Source organism: Tupaia chinensis, unplaced genomic scaffold (assembly GCF_000334495.1).
Source record: "Tupaia chinensis unplaced genomic scaffold, TupChi_1.0 Scaffold000610_1, whole genome shotgun sequence".
Classification (NCBI taxonomy): Eukaryota; Metazoa; Chordata; class Mammalia; order Scandentia; family Tupaiidae; genus Tupaia; species Tupaia belangeri.
In genome coordinates this window covers 56,324-65,221 of record NW_006160129.1, presented here as the reverse complement: position 1 = coordinate 65,221, position 8,898 = coordinate 56,324, and the positions used below count along the sequence as shown (strand labels likewise).

At 51.1% G+C, this 8,898-nt stretch overlaps 1 long non-coding RNA gene across 1 annotated transcript; it reads left to right on the top strand.

The window, feature by feature from the left end:
* The first annotated feature begins 844 nt into the window (after positions 1–844).
* LOC114009733 (uncharacterized) lies at positions 845–5,655 on the top strand. The gene is made up of 3 exons (XR_003551120.1): positions 845–965; positions 4,154–4,249; positions 5,362–5,655. It is a non-coding gene; the product is annotated as an uncharacterized LOC114009733 (long non-coding RNA).
* The last annotated feature ends 3,243 nt before the right edge of the window (positions 5,656–8,898 follow it).

Here is an 8,898-nt window from a genome sequence, read left to right as displayed (position 1 = left end):
ACGCCGCAATCCCTTCTCCTCCATTCTCCTCTTGGGATCTTAGGCACGCACGCACACGCGCCCGGCGTGAGTTTTAAGCCACCGGGTCCAGGACGCGAACCGCAGTCAACTACGTGGGAGTCCAGCAACATAGCCATTACGCTAACTGCTGGTTCCCTGGACCTTACTTTTAATGAATGAAAATATGTGCTGCCTTTTCTCCTCTGTATCTACCTCCCTCTCTTCTATGGAGTCATAACATAAAATGGAAATATAATTACATATAAACATTTTGCTATTTGTATCTAGTATTTCACTATTAAAATTTAAAGTGGGATGGGGGAAATACAAGTAGATTCTTTTACATCTCTTTCTTTTAAAACGAAACAAAGCTACTCAGGGCTGTGTCCACCTCCCCCCCCCCCCCCCCCCCGCTCACTCCACGCCCGCCCCGCCCCAGTCTCAACGTCATCCAGAACCAACTGGCCTGTGAACAGAAGGGCCATGCGCATGTGCACTTGCATCCTGGCTGGTTCAGCTAAGTCCTGTGACACTTATTCCCTGTCCCTTAAAGGGAGGTGATGTTACCAGGCTCACAGCATTGGCATGGGGCTCCAGGGACTCAGTTTGGCTCAGGTCCTGCCTTCCTGGACCGGAAGAATCTGAGCCAAGAATCACTCTGGGCCAGAGAAGTGGCGTGGGGGATGGGAGGGCAGCACCCTGGGCAGAGAGCAGCTCTCAGCTCTTCCAAAATCGAAGGGTCCCTTCAGCCCACAGTGCTGTCTTATGAGTGGAAACAAGCAAAGGGGAAGTGAGGCTACGCCTGACCCCCATGTGATCGCTCCCAGTTCCCCCCAGAGGGCAGGGGAACAGGGAGACTGTCTTCCACAGCCCCAGGAACCCTGGCAGGGATACAGCAGGCCCCCCACCCCCTGCGCTGACATGGCCCACTTCCCCTGGCCTGAGCATCGCATACTGAGGGCGAGGTAAGAGGTACCTTCTGCTGATTTTAGTAGAAGCCACGGTGCACACATGGGGCACATGGGGTGGGGCGGCCATGTCACCAAAGGGAACTGAAAGAAACTCAGGCTGAATGGTGGGAGGAGGCGGAGGCCCAAGGGGCAGCTTCCCCAGCTCTGGACCAACCCTTCTGCAGTGAGTCTGGGCAGATGAAAGTGGCTTCTCTCTCTCCAAACCACCCTTCCGAGACCCAGCTTTTTAGGCCGAGGCTCTGGAGCTCCACAGGCTGGCTTGTTTCTCAGATACCCCCCCCACCCCCCTGATATCAGGCTCTATATCTAGCTGGGTGGAGCCGGGTTCTGTGACCTGAGCGAACCACTTGGTCTCTTGGAACCTGCCTGTAAAGTGGAAACGATGGGACCGTGGCGTAATGGTTACGTCACTGGACTCCCATATAGTTGACCACGGTTCAAGTACGGTTCAAGTCCTGGGCCCAGCAGCTTGAAATTCATGCCAGGTGCGTGTGCATGCATGCCCCCAATCCCAAGAAGAGAATGGAGGAGAAGGGATTGCAGCATGACCATCTCCCCTAGGGGGGGTGACTTCTCACTTTCTATCTCTCTGTCTCTCCAGTGAGTACACAGGCCCTATAAGCAAAACCTCTCTTTTAAAAAAAAAAAAAAAAGTGGAAAAAAAAAAGTGAGAACAGTAAACTCTGTGTTCCAGATGGGCTGTGAGGTCTAAACTCCACAAATGTTTCTCCAGTGCTTGGACCCTCCAAGATGAGGTGGTGAACAGTCTGCTTTGTCAAAAACGTCTTGCCCTTGGGCCAGTAGGTGGCGTGGAAGTTAAAACAGCTGGATCTCACATGACCCACTGAGAGGTTTGAGTCCCAGACCTGGTGCTTGAGAAATCACAGCACACGCATGTGCATCCATGCCCCAAATCTCTGGAGAATGGGAGAGAAGGGATTGTGATGTAGCCATCCCCCCAGGGAGTGATTTCTCATTTTCCCTCTCTCTCTGTTTCTATCTCTTTGGCTAGCACACGTGCCCAGTAACAAACTAAAGTAAAAAAAATGCCCTGCCCCTCGGGAGCTTCCATTTTAGGGAGCTATGAGAGATGAACAATATAGATCCTTAAGTAACAAAACCGGGGGGGCCTCGTGGGGCATCGTGCAATCATACAGGCTGAGGGTCTGCCAGAAACTAGTTGTTGGAGGCTCCAGGGCAGAGGCCTGATGGAACCTGACTTGGGCTTTAACACGGCCCCTCTTGCCCTTTATAAAGTGCCCCCTTGGTTTCCCACACGCGGAAATAGTAGCTGCATTGTGAGCAATACCAACGGCAGAAGCTGGGGCCTCCCCCAACTGCTTGCTGACTGCACCTCCTCTGCACACTCTGTGGTGTGACCTGGAAGTCCCCTCATGGCCAGCACTGTCATGTGGATGCCCTGAGACCTGAGTCTCCTCCTTTCTCATCCAACGGTTCTCTCTCTTCACCTGGCCAGAAGTCTTGGAAGCTGCCAGACACTAGGCTCCCTCCCAGGCCTGGCTCTTTGCTCCACTGTCCAGTTAAGGATTATGGCCATGGGGCTGGCGTGCTGACTGGAGCTCTGGACTCCCACATGGCTGATCATGATTCAAGTCCTGGGCCTGGCAAGTTGTTTTCTCTTCCTCTCTGGTCAAATTGAAGAAGAAGAAGAAATAAAATAAAATGAATCATTATTTTTTAAAAAATAAAGAATGACAGCCACGTCCCCTTTCCCGATTGGCCGCCCATCCTCTTCCTGGGCCCTGCGGCCTGGCTCCAGTCCCTTTTCTGTCAGGCTTTCCACCTGCCCCCAGGCTTTGGACTCACAGCTCGAGCTGCCCTGAAACCTCGGGAAGTCTCGGAGACCCAGACTTCCCACCAACCCCTTGAAATAACTGCCGGGAGACACTCGTTCTCCGGGGTGCCTCTCCTAGCTCTGCGCCAGGATTCTGGTTAGTTGGCCCTCCCCCAGCTTCCCAGAGCTGACGGATGCCCTCACCTCCCCCACCGCCCATGCTCCTCTGATTCCAGCTTTCGGAAATTGCTGAGTTCAGCGTCGTGCTCGGACACTTCCTCCCGCTCGCGGGCTCCGTCACAGAAAGGGTCAGGGCCACCGTCCTCCCACTGTCTAGAGGACTTGTGGGGCGTGAGGCACCTGAAAGAGGAACAAGGGGCTGCACCCCCGGCCTTGTCGGGCTCCTGTGTGGAAATGGCTGGGCCCTGGGTTTGTGGGCACAGAGGCCAGCCTGGTTCCACCAGGAGCAGCCAAGGGCTCTGGTGCCCTCTTGTCCCTAGATGAACCTGTCAAGATCAGAGTCTGCAGGTGTCTCCACTGGGGGGAGGTGTCCCATCCTGGCACACAAGGCCAGCCCACCCTCCACGTGGGGCACAGGGGACCCCCAGAATCCAGAGTGTTTATGAGCCAGAACCACCTCAAGCCCCGGCACTCAGCACCCAAGCTAAGGACCCTCTTCAGGGCAGGACAGTTGTCCCTCCCAAGGCATTCTGATATGAGGGAGGGGGAGAGACTCATTTCCACCCAGCATGGCAGGGGCAGCCCAAGGGTGGGATGGCTTCCCTCAGCCCATGTCTGGGCCTCAGCCACAGGGGCTCCTCTAGGGATGGCCCTGAGACTCTCAAGGAGGTGCCCTGTGTCCCTAAGGCATGGAGTCATGGGAGAGGGGAGTGACCCCTCAGTACTTCACTGCAGGAAGGGGAATCCCAGCTGTCCCTCTTTGGCTTTCTGGGAGGTGGACTGGGTGGAATGTGGGGCAGTAGCCAAAGAGAGCTGTGGGGACACGTGTTCACCTCCTGCTGGCCAGATCATATCGTGACCCTGCGAGGTCAGGCCCTGGCTTCCTGGAAGGGCATAGTCAGGCCTCTCTCCCACTCTGCTGGCCTCTGATATCAGGGCACAAAGGCAAAACAGTGGAGAGTCTGGGGGTTGCCCCCACCCCACCCCAGGAAAGAGGAGAAGGTCAGGCCTCACTGGAGAGGAGCCGGGGCCCAGGGTCCCGGGTTGCAGTTCTCCAAGCCAGGAGCCAGCTGGAACCCTGAAACCACCCCGATTCCCACGGTGGGGAGACTGGGGCTGTAAGGTGCTGGTGGGCTCATGGGACTCAGGCGAGCCTCCATTGATTTGTGTCCATTGCGGGGCCTGACCGCCCCTATTTCTCTCACAGTCTTTTTCCCCTGGGACAGCACCTCACAGCTGCAGGGACACCAGCCTGCCGACAGCTTGCCGGACGCCCCGCGACTGTGCACATGGAAGGGTGCAGGTGAGGACAAGATGAGAAGACAGGGGCACCTGCTTAGGGAGGAGGGAGCAAATGGGGGATCATTACTGCTCCCCAACTTCAAGGAGGCTTTGTTTTGCAGGAGGAGGTCACAAGAGTGCCTTAAAGAACTGGGCAAGGGGACAGCGAGCCTAGGGATCTCAGGTGGCACCTGGAACTCAGCTGTTTGGGGCGACAGTGTGCTCGATCTCGTGCCTCATCACAGTTCTGGGTGCAGGGGTCAGAAAAAGGGCAGAGGGCAGGGTCCACCATGACGAACTAGGAAGAAGCCAGGAATGTCCCTTTCACTCCACCCCGACCTGGGGCAGTTGATGGAAGAAATAAATACAAGACGATTTTTTTAGAGGTTTTTGAGGGAGCGTACACTCACCAGAAAGACAGAGAAAGACAGAGACAGAAAGCGAGAAATCACCCCCCAGGGGGGATGGCCACACTGCAATCCCTTCTCCTCCATTCTCCTCTCGGGACCTTGGGCACGCACATACATGTGCCTGGCGTGAGTTTTAAGCCACCGGGTCCGGGACGCAAACCATGGTCAACTACGTGGGAGTCCAGTGACATAGCCATTACGTGAAGTGCTGGTCCCAATTTTTTTTTTTTTTTTTTTTGAGAGAGAGATTTTTGCTATAGGGCATGTGTGCTCACCAGAAAGATAGAGAAAGAAAGTGAGACATCTCCCCAGGTGAATGGCCATACCACAATCCCTTCTTCATTCTCCTCTCAGGATTTTGGCACGCATGCACATGTGGACAGTGGAGTTTCAAGCTGTAGGGTCTGGGACTGAAATGGCTGTCCACCACGTGAGGTTCAGCTCCTTAGCCACTACACTACCTGTTGGCCCCAAGACGATTTTTAAAAAATAATTATTTTATTTTAACTTTATTTCTTTTAATTTGACCAGAGAGGGACAGAGTGAGAGAGAGAGAGGGAAAGTGAGAAAGCAAGCCGCCAGGTCCAGGACTCAAACTGCGGTGGGCCATGTGGGAGTCCAGCACCCTTAACCACCACGCCACTTGCCACCCCAATTTTTTTTTTTTAAAGAATTACCCATTCAATTTTATTCATTATTATTATTATTTTCTTCTTATCCACAGGGCACCTGCACCAGAGAGAGAGAGAGAAATAAGAAAGCGAGCTGCCAGGTCCGGACGTGAGCATGTTCGGACATGGGAAGGTCCAGTGCGCCGACCACCACACCACCTGCTGGCCCTACAACATTGAGACCTTCCTGCACGCCAGTCACCTCGAGGCACTCTTCACACATTATTCTTTAGTTGCCACAGTCGGCCACTAGGGGGAGAAGCACTATTGGTATCCCTGTTCAGAAAGGAATAAGCTGAGTAACCTGCACATGGTGGACTTCAACAACTTAGCTTCCTTCTCTGTACTCTGAGGTTCTTTGTTCCTATGTATTTTTTAAATAATTAATTTATTTTATTCATCATCATTGTTATTATTTTAATTTGGACAGAGAGAGAGGACAAGTGAGAAAGCAAGCCACCAGGTCCGGGACTTGAACTGTGGTCAGCCATGTGGGAGTCCAGTGCCTTAATCACCATGCCACCAGGACCAGCAGTTAACATAATGGCTATGTCACTGGACTCCCATGTAGTCAACTGCAGTTCACATCCCAGATCTGGTGGCTTAAAACTCACACGTGGGGCACGTGTGCGTGCATGCCCAAGATCCCGAGAGCAGAATGGAGGAGAAGGGATTGCGGTGTGGCCATCCCCCCTGGGGGGTGATTTCTCGCTTTCTCTCTCTCTGTCTCTCTCTGTCTGGTGAGCGCACGCGCCCTATAGCAAAAACCTCTCAAAAAAAAAAAAATCACCATGCCACCTGCCAGGTCCTCTTGTTTTTATTTTATTTTAAATGATTATTTATTTAATCATTTATTTATTTATTATTATTATTATTATTTTGTTTGCTATAGTACACATGCATTCCCCAGAAAGAGGCAGACAGACAGAGAAAGAAAAGGAAAGTGAGGAAGTCCGGTCAGCCATGTGGGAGTTCAGCACCTTTAACCACCATGCCACCTGCTGGCCCCCTCTTGTTTTTTTTTTTTTTTTTTTTTTTTATTCAGAATAAGTGTTTACAAGTCTGGTTAGTTGAAAGGAAAATAATTTTCATGAAACAAAATACTGTTTCAGCAATTACAAAGGAAAATTAATATACAATCCAACTAAACTGTTTTTCTTGCCCATACAACAGGATGTTTTTATCACCAGCTTTTCATTTTCGTAAGAAAATCTCGTGGTAGCCACACATTGCTGCTCCACAAAACCTCAGAGTGGGCCTCCTCTGACAGGTAGTGACCCCCACTCATTATTAAGATGCTAGTCAGTGACATCTAGTTTCATTCAACACTCAGGACACTGGTAAAACTGTCAGGTTTTAAGAAGTGACTTTCTAATATTCTTCCACATGCTTTGGAATCTTCTCGTGTACCTTAATGCCTTCCAGTAACTGCTTCCACATACCACTGGAAGACGGCACCATCATTCCTGCAACACGCCAAGCAACTCACTAGTCCTGACGTAAAAGCACCTCTTGTTTTATTTTTAAAGACAGTGTTCTTGAGGCCAGCTGGTGACATGGTGGTTAAGGTTCTGGACTCCCACATGGCAGACTGAGGTTTGAGTCCCAGACCCTACAGCTTGAAAAGCACACCAGGGGGAACCAGCAGTTAGTGTAATGGCTATGTCACTGGACTCCCACGTAGTCGACAGCGGTTCGTGTCCTGGACCCGGTGGCTTAAAACTCACACTGGGTGTGTGTGCGTGCGTGCCCAAGATCCCAAGAGGAGAATGGAGGTGTAGGGATTGCGGTGTGACCATCCCCCCTGGGGGCTGATTTCTTGCTTTCTGTCTCTATGTCTCTCTCTGTCTGTCTGGCGAGCGCATGCGCCCTATAGCAAAAAAAAAACTCTCAAAAAAAAAAAAAAAGAAAAAGAAAATCACACCAGGTTGGGGACCAGCAGTTGGCGTAATGGCTATGTCACTGGACTCCCAATGTAGTCGACTGTGAGTTTAAGCCCCGACCTTGTGGTTTAAACTCATGCTGGGCATGTGTGCGTGCATGCCCAAGATTCCAAGACAAGAATGAAGGAGAAGGAATTGTGGTGTGGCCATCCCCCTCGGGGGGTGATTTCTCACTTTCTGCCTCTCTGTCTCTGTCTTTCCAGCAAGTGCACATGCCCTATAGCAAAAACTTCTCAAAAAAGAAAGAAAGAAAATCACGCCACGCCAGGCATGTGTGTGTCTGTGTCCAAAACCCCAGGAGGAGAATGGAGGGGAAGGGATTGCGGTGTAGCCATCCCTCCATGGGGTGATTTCTCACTTTCCCTCTCACTGTCTCTCTGTCTCTCTCCAGTGAGCGTACACGCCCTATGGCAAAAATCTTTAAAAACAAAACAAAACAGGGCTCTGTGACAGCTGGCGGTGTGGTGGTTGAAGTGACTGGATCCCGCATAGCCAGCTGCACAGCTTAAGTCCCAGACCTAGCCGCATGAAATACATGCCAGGCTCGTGCATGTGCACCCAATATCCCAGAGGAGAATGGAGGAGAAGGGACATCCCCTCAGGTGGGTGCTTTCTCATTTTCTCTCTGTCTCTCTGTCTCTCTCTGATGAGTACACAAGCCCTATGGCAAATTTAAAATAAATGAAAAAAGTGAAAAAGAGAGGGCCTTCCATGTCATGATCCTCCTGCCTCAGTCTCCCATGTCACTGGGATTACAGAAGCCCCGATTTTAGGTTGGATCAGAAATTGAACCTGGGCCTCTGAGGGCCCAGCCTGCTGAGCACAATGACTTATCAGCAGGGGCCCCCATGGTTGGGCCTATATTCTTATTTTCAATTTTGCCAGAAAGTTCATGCACTCGCCAGAAAGGGAAGGACAGACAGGGAATGTAAGAAACAGCCCCCACCATGGTGGATGGCCACACCATAATCCTTTCTCCTCCATTTCTCCTTCATTTTGGAACTTTGGGCATGCATGTACACGTGCAGTGTGTTTTTCAAACTTCCAGGTCTAGGACTCAAACTCTGGGATTGACCATGTGGGATCCAGTCACCTTAACCACCATGCCATCAGTTGGTTCCTTAGTATTATTTTAGTGTTCTTTGACTTGTAGAAGCATCATCCAGACCTCTGCCCTCATCTTCACAAGGCATTCTTCCCATGTGTGCGTTTTTAGATGTGCCCTCCCCCCTTTTAAAAATTTTGCTAGAGTAGTGTGCTTGGCAGAGAGAGACACAGAGAGAGAGACACGAAGAGAGATAGAAAGTGAGAAAACACTTCTACGGCGGATGGCTATATCACATTCCCTTCTTCATCACTCTATCTTTTTGGGGTTTTGAGAACTCATGTACGTGTGTGTGTCCACTGTGTTTTTCAAGGCACCGGGTCCAGGACTTAAACCATGCAGTCAGCCATGTGAGATCCAGTCACCTTAACCATCATGCCACAGGCTGTCCTAAGATAACTTCTTTTTATAAGAACATAAGTCATATTGGATTAGGGCCCACTCTAATGACCTCAGTGTAACTAATTACACCGCAACTACCCTGTTTCCAAATAAGGCAACATTCCGAGGTACTGGGAGTTAGGACTTCAAAGTATGAATGT